The following is a 9,849-nucleotide window of genomic DNA, read 5'->3' as shown; positions in this document are numbered from 1 at the left end:
CAGAAGACAAATGAGAAATATGTAAACTAATAAAACATTTATTTTATTTAAAGAAATATTTAAAGAAAATAAAACACTCAATCCAGAGTTCTATATCCAAGAAAACATTATTCCACAATGAAGGCAAAATAAAGGCTTTTTTGATCAAAAACATCCCAGGAAATTCTTTGTCAGCAGACTAAACTATAAGATATGCTAGAGAAACATTTTCAGAAATGAAACAAAATGGAAAATCAGATCCACAGAGAGGAGTAAAGAGGACTGGAAATTGTAAATATGTGGGTAAATACAAGACTAATTTTTTTCTTCTCTTAAATTTTTAAAAGACTATGAAAATAACCTCTATTGTGAAAGTTAGAACATGCTTGGAAGCAAATATAAGCAAGAGCACTAATGATTAAAGGTAGATGGGTATTAAATTAATTACAATGTTGGAAGTTTCCTATATTTTAGTTATGTGAAGTGATACAATGCTAATATTAGTAGATTGTGATAGGTTCAGGGCATATATTTAGATCCCTAGACTGGGGGGATCAAAGTAGTAAAAGTAACTTTTACTAGTAGTAAAAATATATAGAGGTATATAGAAAAGTACTAGTAAAATAATATATAGAGGTATACAGAAACATCTAAAAAGGAAATGGAATATAATACTAAGAAAAAAAAATAGATTGAAACCAAAGAAGAAAGGAAGAGAAGAAGAACAAAAATCAGATGAGACAAGTAGAAAACAAATAGTAATACAGTACATGTATAATCAATTGTTTCATTACTGTATTACTGGGGATGGACTAAGTAATCCTATGAAAATAAAGAAATGTTCTGACTGGATACAAACAGTAAGATTTAACTATATTTACAGAGATACACCATAATATAAAGGAATAAATGTATAGAAATATGTGAAGAATAAGTATAAGAAAGGTTGTGTGGCTATGTTGATATGAGTCAAATAGATTTTTAAGGTATGGGGATTGCCAGAGATAAGGAGGGACATTTCATAATGAGAAAGGGAGCAATTTACCAAGAAGATGTAATAATCATAAATGTGTATGCCTCAAATAATAAATACTCAAAATATACATAACCAAAATTGACAGAATCAAAGGGAGAAATAGACAAACTCAATAATAGTGGGAGATTTTCATAACCCTTTGTCAGTAATTGACAGTAAAAGTAGACAAAAAAATTATTGACAATATAGATTTGACAACACTAACAATCAATTTGACCTAACAGACATTTATTGAATGCTAGATTCAACAACTACAAAATACACATTCTTTTCAAATGAGCATGAATGTTTACAGAGGTAGACCATGTCATGGGCTAAAAAATAAGTTTCAACGCTTTTTAAAAGATTGAAATCATATAGATGATGCCCTCTGTAGTTAAATTAGAGCTCAATTGCAATAATGTATCTAGAGATGCTTCAACTATTTGGACATTAAACAGAATATTCTAGGCAACCAACTGGTTACGGAAGAAATTATGAGGGAAATTAGAAAAATATATATATATTTTTAATCTTTAATGTTTATTTATTTTTGAGAGAGAGAGACACAGAGAAAGGGAGACACAGAATCCAAAGCACGCTCCAGGCTCCGAGCTGTCAGCACAGAGCCCGATGTGGGGTTTGAACTCAAGAACTGTGAGATCATGATGTGAGCTAAAGTCGGGTGTTTAACTGACTGAGCCACCCAGGCATCCCGAAAATATTTTGAATTGAATATAATAATTACAATTGAACATCTTAAAACTTATGCAAAGCAATGCTTAGAGTGAAATTTATAGTTTCATATTAGAAAAGATAAAAAACACTTAAAATTATCTAACCTTCCACATTAGAAACTAAATAAAGAAGAGAATATTAAATGCAAAGTAAGTAGAAGAAAGACAATAACGAGGATAAAAACAGAAATCAGTAAAATAGAAAACATATGAACAATAAAGGAACAGAGTCAAATATGATTTCTTTGAAATATTAATAAAAGTAATAGATTAGGGGTGTCTAATATACGGGTGACTCAGTTGGTTAAGCATCTGACTTCGGCTCAGGTCATGATCTCATGGTTTGTGGGCTCTCGCCCCACACCAGGCTCTGTCCGGACAGCTGAGAGTCTGGAGCCTGCTTCAGATTCTGTGTCTCCATATCTCTCTGCCCCACCCCGCCTCATGCTCTGTCTCTGTCTCTCTCTTTCAAAAATAAATAAAAATATTAAAAAAGTAAAGAAAATTAAATAAGTAGGTTAATAGGATCCTAGTAGGGCAGTTAAGAAAAAAGGATATCTATATACATATTTATTTTTAATATAAATTATCTATAATATGTGTAATTTATAATATATATGTTTAACCTATGTTATCTATAATCTTTTATATATAATGATGTATGTATATAATCTATATTATCTATAATATAATCTATAATCTTATATATATATTTATATTATAATTATATATGTTATATAATGATTGGAAGAAGGGACATCACTGTATATGCTCCTGATATTAAAAGGATAGTGAGAGAATATTAATAATCGTGCTATTTCAATAAAATCAACAGCTTAGGTGACAAATTCCTAAAAATAAATGATATACCAAAACTGGCATGGCAGGAAATAAAAAATCAGAATAGAGCTACATTTATTAAATAAACATGTAGCAAATGTATTAAATAAATTCATATTAAAAATCTTTCCATGATGGGGTGCCTGGGTGACTCAGTCGGTTGAGCGACCAACTTCGGCTCAGGTCATGATCTTGCAGTTCGTGAGTTCGAGCCCTGCTGACAGCTCAGAGCCTGGAGCCTGCCTTGGATTCTGTGTCTCCTTCTCTCTGCCCCTTCCCCCCTCATGCTCTGTCTCTCTGTCTCTCAAAAATGAACAAACGTTTAAAAAAATTAAAAAAAAAATCTTTCCGTGAAGAAAACTCCAGGCTCAAATGATTGCCATGGTAAAATTTATCAAATATTTATTAAAGAAATAAAATCAATATTATAGAAAATAGTGCAGTATTTTCAGAAAATAGAGGAGGAGACACTTCCCAATTCATTTTATGAGGCTAGCGTAACCCTGGTACCAAAACCTGACAAAGATAGTGTCTGAAAAAAACAAACAAAAAAAGACAAAAAAAACTCTCTAAGAAACTTGGTACAGAAGGGAATTCCTTCAATCTGGTAATAGCATTTATGTAAAACCTAGAGCTAACACCATTCCTAATAGTGAAAAACTGAACATTTTCATGCTAAGACTGGAGAAAGGCAAGGATTCTTGCTTCCACCACTCTATTGTTTTTTTTTTTTTTTTTAATTAGAGAGAGAGAGAGTGCATGAGCAAGAGAGGGGCAGAGGGAGAGAGAGAATCCCAAGCAGTTTCCACGCTCAGTGTGGAGTCTGACACAGGACTTGATCCACAACTCTGGGACCATGATCGCAGCTGAAATTATAAGTCATATGCTCAACCAACTGAGCCATTGATAAACTGCCCCCCACCACTCTATTTAATATTGTACTTGTAATAAGGCGAGACAAAGCAATTAAAGGAATAAAAATTAGAAAAGTAAAAACAAAACTATCTGTCTTTGCACACTATCTGCAGGTGTAATATATGATAGTCTACATAAAATCCTAAGGAATATACCAAGCAATTACCAGCAATGATGATGGCAAAAATGATAGGTAATGTTGCAGGATACAAGGTCAATATACAAATATCAATTGTAGTTTTACGTATTTGTAACAAACAAAAGTAAAATTTAAAAATACAATTTAAAATAACACAAGATAAGACAAAATATTTGTGAATAAACATAACAAAAGATGTGCAAGGTCTCTGCACCAAAAATAATAAAATATTGCTGGAGGAACTCACAGAAGACTAAATAAATGGAAAGATGCTCATGGATTGGAAGAATCTATAGTGTTAAAATGTCAGTTCTAAGGGTGTCTGGGTGGCTCAGTGGGTTGAGCATCGGATTTTGGCTCAGGTCATGATCTCAGTTTGTGAGTTTGAGCCCTGCGTCAGGCTCTGTGCTGACAGCTTGGAGCCTGGAGCCTGCTTCGGATTCTGTGTCTCCCTCTCTCTCTGCCCCTCCCCTGCTTATGCTCTGTCTCTCTCTGTCTCAAAAATAAATAAAACATTAGAAACAATTTTAAATGTCAGTCTCCTCATATAGATGTATAGATTGGATGCAGTGATAAACCCCAGTCTTATAGAAATAGCTTAGTTGATTCTAAAGAATATGCAGAACCAAACAAGAATACCCAATACAATTTTGAAAAAAGAAGAATGCATTTGGAAGACTTATACTATGTTACTTGAAGATTTACTATTAAGCTACAGTAACCAGAACATAGTGTTCTTCTAACTTCATGTTATTAAAATTTCAGTATACGTGAAATAACTGAATAGCATAATAGTGTAATGCTCATATGCTTACCTTTGAGTTTTAATAATTATCTTCTTATAGCAATTATTGTTTTGTCTACACACACTCTTCAGTTAACCTCAATTAATTATTTCCTCTTAATATATTATCTTAACACACCCAATGAGAAATTTCTCCTGGTCACATATTCGGTTGCTCTGGAGTGCAGTTCATACAGGAAAGGTAGACTTGATTATTTATTTGTCAGTTTTTAAAATAATGAGCTGGAACCCTAACATTCTCCAGAAACGAGCAATTTTTGTTCAAGTAGTGTCAAGGATGCCTGTATTTAAACATCTTTAATGTCTTTCAATGCCCTGAAAATATAACCTTTATTGAGGCTCAATTGTTCTATCTATGGCAAAGGAGGGCTTATGCAAGTGAGTTCCTGAGAACCTTCTGTAACTTTCTAGCTTGTGCCAAGATAATCCTATATATTTCCTGCCCTATATCTGGAACTAGCAATTTCTTGAAGAATCTCTTTTTTCCTTTTTGTAGGAAATGATATTAGGAGAGCAGACTCTGAATTCCAAGAGTGCTCATTGTTTCTCTGTTGGCCTTTGCAATGGAGAAAACTGTGTGTGTGTGTGTGTGTGTGTGTGTGTGTGTGTGTGTGTGTGTGTGTTGTGTGTAAATTCATCATTGCTTTATTTCAGTGTAAGTACATTGCTGCTTTATACCAATCCAAATTCAAGATATCAAAGTTTTTTGTTTGTTTGTTATTTTGATCCTAACTTCACTGACCCCATGTTGTCTTTAACATTTGTTGTTTACTCGTCTTTTCCCCCACTAGACTGTAGGGCCAGGTTTTATGGCTTTTCCTCCCTGGTGCCCAGTATGATTTTATGATCTGCTGTAAAGTTGTGTTGACTGAGGGAACAGGAAAATAATTATCAAGTAAGATTTCCCAAAGAGGTTTACACTTTATGGAGAATGGCAGTAGACGTGTGGTTACCTGTGTGTGTATGTATGTGCTAGTATTACTAAGCAGGTGATAGAATCTGTTCTAAGGGTTGTATAGGCTTGTATAAAGGTAAATTGGGATGTTTTAGTTTGGAATGAGAATTTTACATTGATGGAAATACTTTGAAACTTGACGTCAATACTAGACACTGTCATTTTTCGATACTTCTTAGGTAGAATGTCTTCGGTGAAATGAATTTATCTGTATCACTCAATGGACCAAACCCCAATCAATTCATGTGTGTTAGTTTCCCATCACTGTCTTGTCCTAAGCAGTGGATCGCATTACCCTACAGACATTCTCACCTGGTTATGCTGAAAATGTTAGGCTGATTAACTGAGCTTTCGTTATATCTATGGTTCCCTCTGCCACTTGGAAATACCTACATGACTCACAGTATGGAGGGGTGTTAGCCTCGGCAGTAGCCTTTTCTATGGAAAAAAAAAAATCCCTGATCTGATTTAAACCAGTGTACGAACTGCTTCAAGACAAATCTTAACAGCTCTTCTTCCTACCGCATTCCCACTGCCACCCCCTCACCCACCCAAAACTCCTCTAGAGAAATTCTGTAGCTTCCACTGATGGGTGATAATAATTAAATGGGAAAACAAGATGTTAACAATAACGCAGGAGGAAAGAGGCCCTTCTATTTCCCACGGTCTATGCTAAGGAATTTCGTGTGAAATAGCAATAATACCATACTTGAACAGACTTGCTGCAATACAGCGTATTTTAAGCTCTTTCCATATATTAGCACCTTACGCTGTAACTATTGTTATCTCCACTGTACAGATAAAGAAACTAAGAAACAAAGAGGTGAATAAGTTGCCTGGCTCAAGTTCTATATACTTTTAACTACGGTCCTGGATTACCTTTCAGGATGTTATCTAATCTTATAGGCCACTCAAGATCATTTTTTTAAATAAAGTTTATTTATTTTGAGAGAGAGAGAACTGGAAAGGGGCAGAGAGAAAGGGAGGAAGAGAATGTCAAGCAGGCTCTGAAGAGTCAGTTAAGAGCCCTATGTGGGGCTTGATCCTCTGAATTTCATGAATCACGAGATTGTGACCTGAGTTGAAATGAAGAGTTGAACACTTAATAGACTGAGCCACCCAGGCACCTGAAGATAATTTTTTTTATTTAGACATTATTATTCCCATTTTACAGATAGTAATGGGAATAATGGAGGTTCAGAGACACTCAATGACTTGGTTAAATTAAGTTCCTACAACTTGTAAACTGGACCTAAGATTGTCTGAGTCAAAAGTCTATGCTCTCTCTTTTCAGCAGAAGTAAACAGAATAATTATTAACCTAAGGTAGCTTATCAACGATATATCATTTTACTCCCTAATTTGTATTTCATATGTAACAGAATATTGAAATGTTGAAAGTTAGAGAACTATAAAACATCCTTGTGTATTAAGTTGTATTTAACAACTTGATTTATTACAGAGGTAAGTAGAGGTAAGAATTTGGATTTAAGGGTTTGTTTTCACATAGGTCAATATAACCAGTGTGGAACCATATCATTGTGCTTGCCTTTTCCCCCTGAACTAAACAGATTAATAAAATGATGCCATTTTTTTTGGTGCTATATCTAGCTTTTTTCTGGCAAATTACTTTAAAAACTTGACCTATAAGAAAATGAAAGTAGCGAAATAGTTTATTTCTACAAAAAGAGAAAACTAAAATTTTCCTGGCATAACGACTACCCAGAGAAAAATACCCTACAATTACCCCAATGGAAACATTCGCCCTTGGAAATAAACTAAAATGGGAAAAGTTTAGAACCAGTTGGAGTTGCATAATTACATTAGATATAACGGAAGCCCCATTTGAAGAGTCATTTACAGGCATTAATACTTTGTGGCCTTGGCTTTACCAAATGCATTTCCAATCAGGAGGTTCAGTCCCCTAAGACATTCCTGACCTGCTTAATGTTATATGGATCATTTATTGATACCTATTTGTATGATTTCTATTACTCTACAAAATATAATGTTGGATATTTTTATATTTAAAATTTTCAATCTTTGTTTCTTGGCCTTAATGTACTTATTTTTTTTTTTTCAGACATAGTGTCCTCAATAATAAATAACTAATGGGGGAGGAATTATAGAAATAACTTTCTCTTCTAGCAATTTTTCATAGTAAACAAAACAGAGGTGTACCTGAAGAACTTTAATGTATAAAGTGTTATTGAATTGCGTTTTAAGAAGACACTTGCTATTTCATAAATGTCTACAGTAAATACAGTTTTTAAAACATGAAATGATTTTAGAATTTTAACTACAGTCATCTGATCTCTGAGAACAAAAGGATGAATCAAGCAACGGGGAGGATGGGAGGGAGCCATGGAGAATGAGGGTGCGGAGGATTATAGCCCCCCCCCCCCCCCCCCCCCCCCGCGCTGCTGCCGCTGGTCAGAGGAAGTAAAACCCAACACTAGCTGTTTGTCCTGCTTTAAGACCAGAATGTAAAATGAAAACCATTACTACCTCTCAGGATGCAAGGAATGTACAAGAAAGGATTAAATCAATTGAAGATGTTATCTCAATGGGAGACGGAATTCTAATTAAATTGAAGTCTTAAAAAAAAAAAAAAAACACTGCCTGTTTGAAAAGACTGATAGAGACATATATCTGATGAGTCAACTTGGTCTTTTCAAGGCCCTACCCAGGCCCCTCTTCTATTTATGTTTATGATTAGACGACAGATAAACAGCCCTTGAGAGCTTTCTATCTACCACATCCAACTACTACATAGTCTGAAGACTCACATTCTGAGTCTACAGATAATTCTTGTGTCCAATAAGTTGACACAAGACACCAAGAATTAGTAGGATTGGACTGGAGTTAAACCCACTACATTCATCAAAACTTTACCGGACTGCGTTCAGTAGGTGTTGGGATCTGAAGAATACGTAGACGTCCACGGCAAAATCACTCCCCTCAGGGAACTGACAGCAGGGTGTGCTGGCAAGGGGCATACCCACAACAGAAGACAACAGAATATTTTGAATGGGAAGGTAATGTGGTATGAGTGGAGTCATTCCGGACGCCGACGGGTTTAGGTTGCCTCTGAATGACTTTGGTCTACTTATTTCACCAGAACTTGAGTTTTCATATCGTAGACGGGAACTAAGGTATCAACCTTGGGTTTGAAATGATAGACATCAACTTTGTTTTTTTTCCTTTTTTTTTTTTTCAATATATGAAGTTTATTGTCAAATTGGTTTCCATACAACACCCAGTGCTCATCCCAAAAGGTGCCCTCCTTCACCCATCACCCACCCTCCCCTCCCTCCCACCCCCCATCAACCCTCAGTTTGTTCTCAGTTTTTAACAGTCTCTTATGCTTTGGCTCTCTTCCACTCTAACCTCTTTTTTTTTTTTTTTCCTTCCCCTCCCCCATGGGTTTCTGTTAAGTTTCTCAGGATCCACAAAAGAGTGAAACCATATGGTATCTGTCTTTCTCTGTATGGCTTATTTCACTTAGCATAACACTCTCCAGTTCCATCCACGTTGCTACAAAGGGCCATATTTCATTCTTCCTCATTGCCATGTAGTACTCCATTGTGTATATAAACCACAACTTCTTTATCCATTCATCAGTTGATGGACATTTAGGCTCTGTCTATAATTTGGCTATTGTTGAGAGTGCTGCTATAAACATTGGGGTACAAGTGCCCCTATGCATCAGTACTCCTGTATCCCTTGGGTAAATTCCCAGCAGTGCTATTGCTGGGTCATAAGGTAGGTCTATTTTTAATTTTTTGAGGAACCTCCACACTGTTTTCCAAAGTGGCTGCACCAGTTTGCATTCCCACCAACAGTGCAAATGGGTTCCCTTTTCTCCACATCCTCTCCAGCATCTATAGGATGGACATCAACTTTGTAGGAGAGAGTCTCTTGCGTACTAAACATTCCATATATGAAAGCTGTGATGATCAGGCTAACGATGATATAATAATGTCCCTACACGACAGGCAGAACATAACTAATTAATAGGAATAGCTGTGCAGGCTGGAGTGTTTGAAGAAAGCACCTTAGCCTTCGGAGATCAGAACCAAGCGGGCCCTGAAGTATGAGCAAAGGTGAGTGAAGCAGAAATGTGACATGTTTAAGGGTCACTAAGAGAACCATCCCCAGGTCCTGAGACTCTCAGGCAGTTTCTACTTTGGCCTCGGGGACAAGTCATGAAACTTGAATTAACACATTTGTCCACATTCTCTGAATGACTCCGCCATGAGCCTCAGTGCTTATGATTACTGTAGAATTGGTGCCAGCTTTACCTCATCAAGAATGCCAGATGTAATGTAATTTTAATGACTTCCATTGTGTTTGAGGCTTCTTTGCTAAGATCCAGCATCTCATTGCACATTTAAACTGACCTGAGTATGCTAATGAAGATTAATTGTTCATTGATTAAGGAAAGATGAATCACCCTATTACT

The sequence above is a fragment of the Puma concolor genome, chromosome B3, assembly GCF_028749965.1.
Source record: "Puma concolor isolate L17-30 chromosome B3, mPumCon1.1.hap2, whole genome shotgun sequence".
Classification (NCBI taxonomy): Eukaryota; Metazoa; Chordata; class Mammalia; order Carnivora; family Felidae; genus Puma; species Puma concolor.
This window is presented reverse-complemented; position numbering follows the sequence as displayed.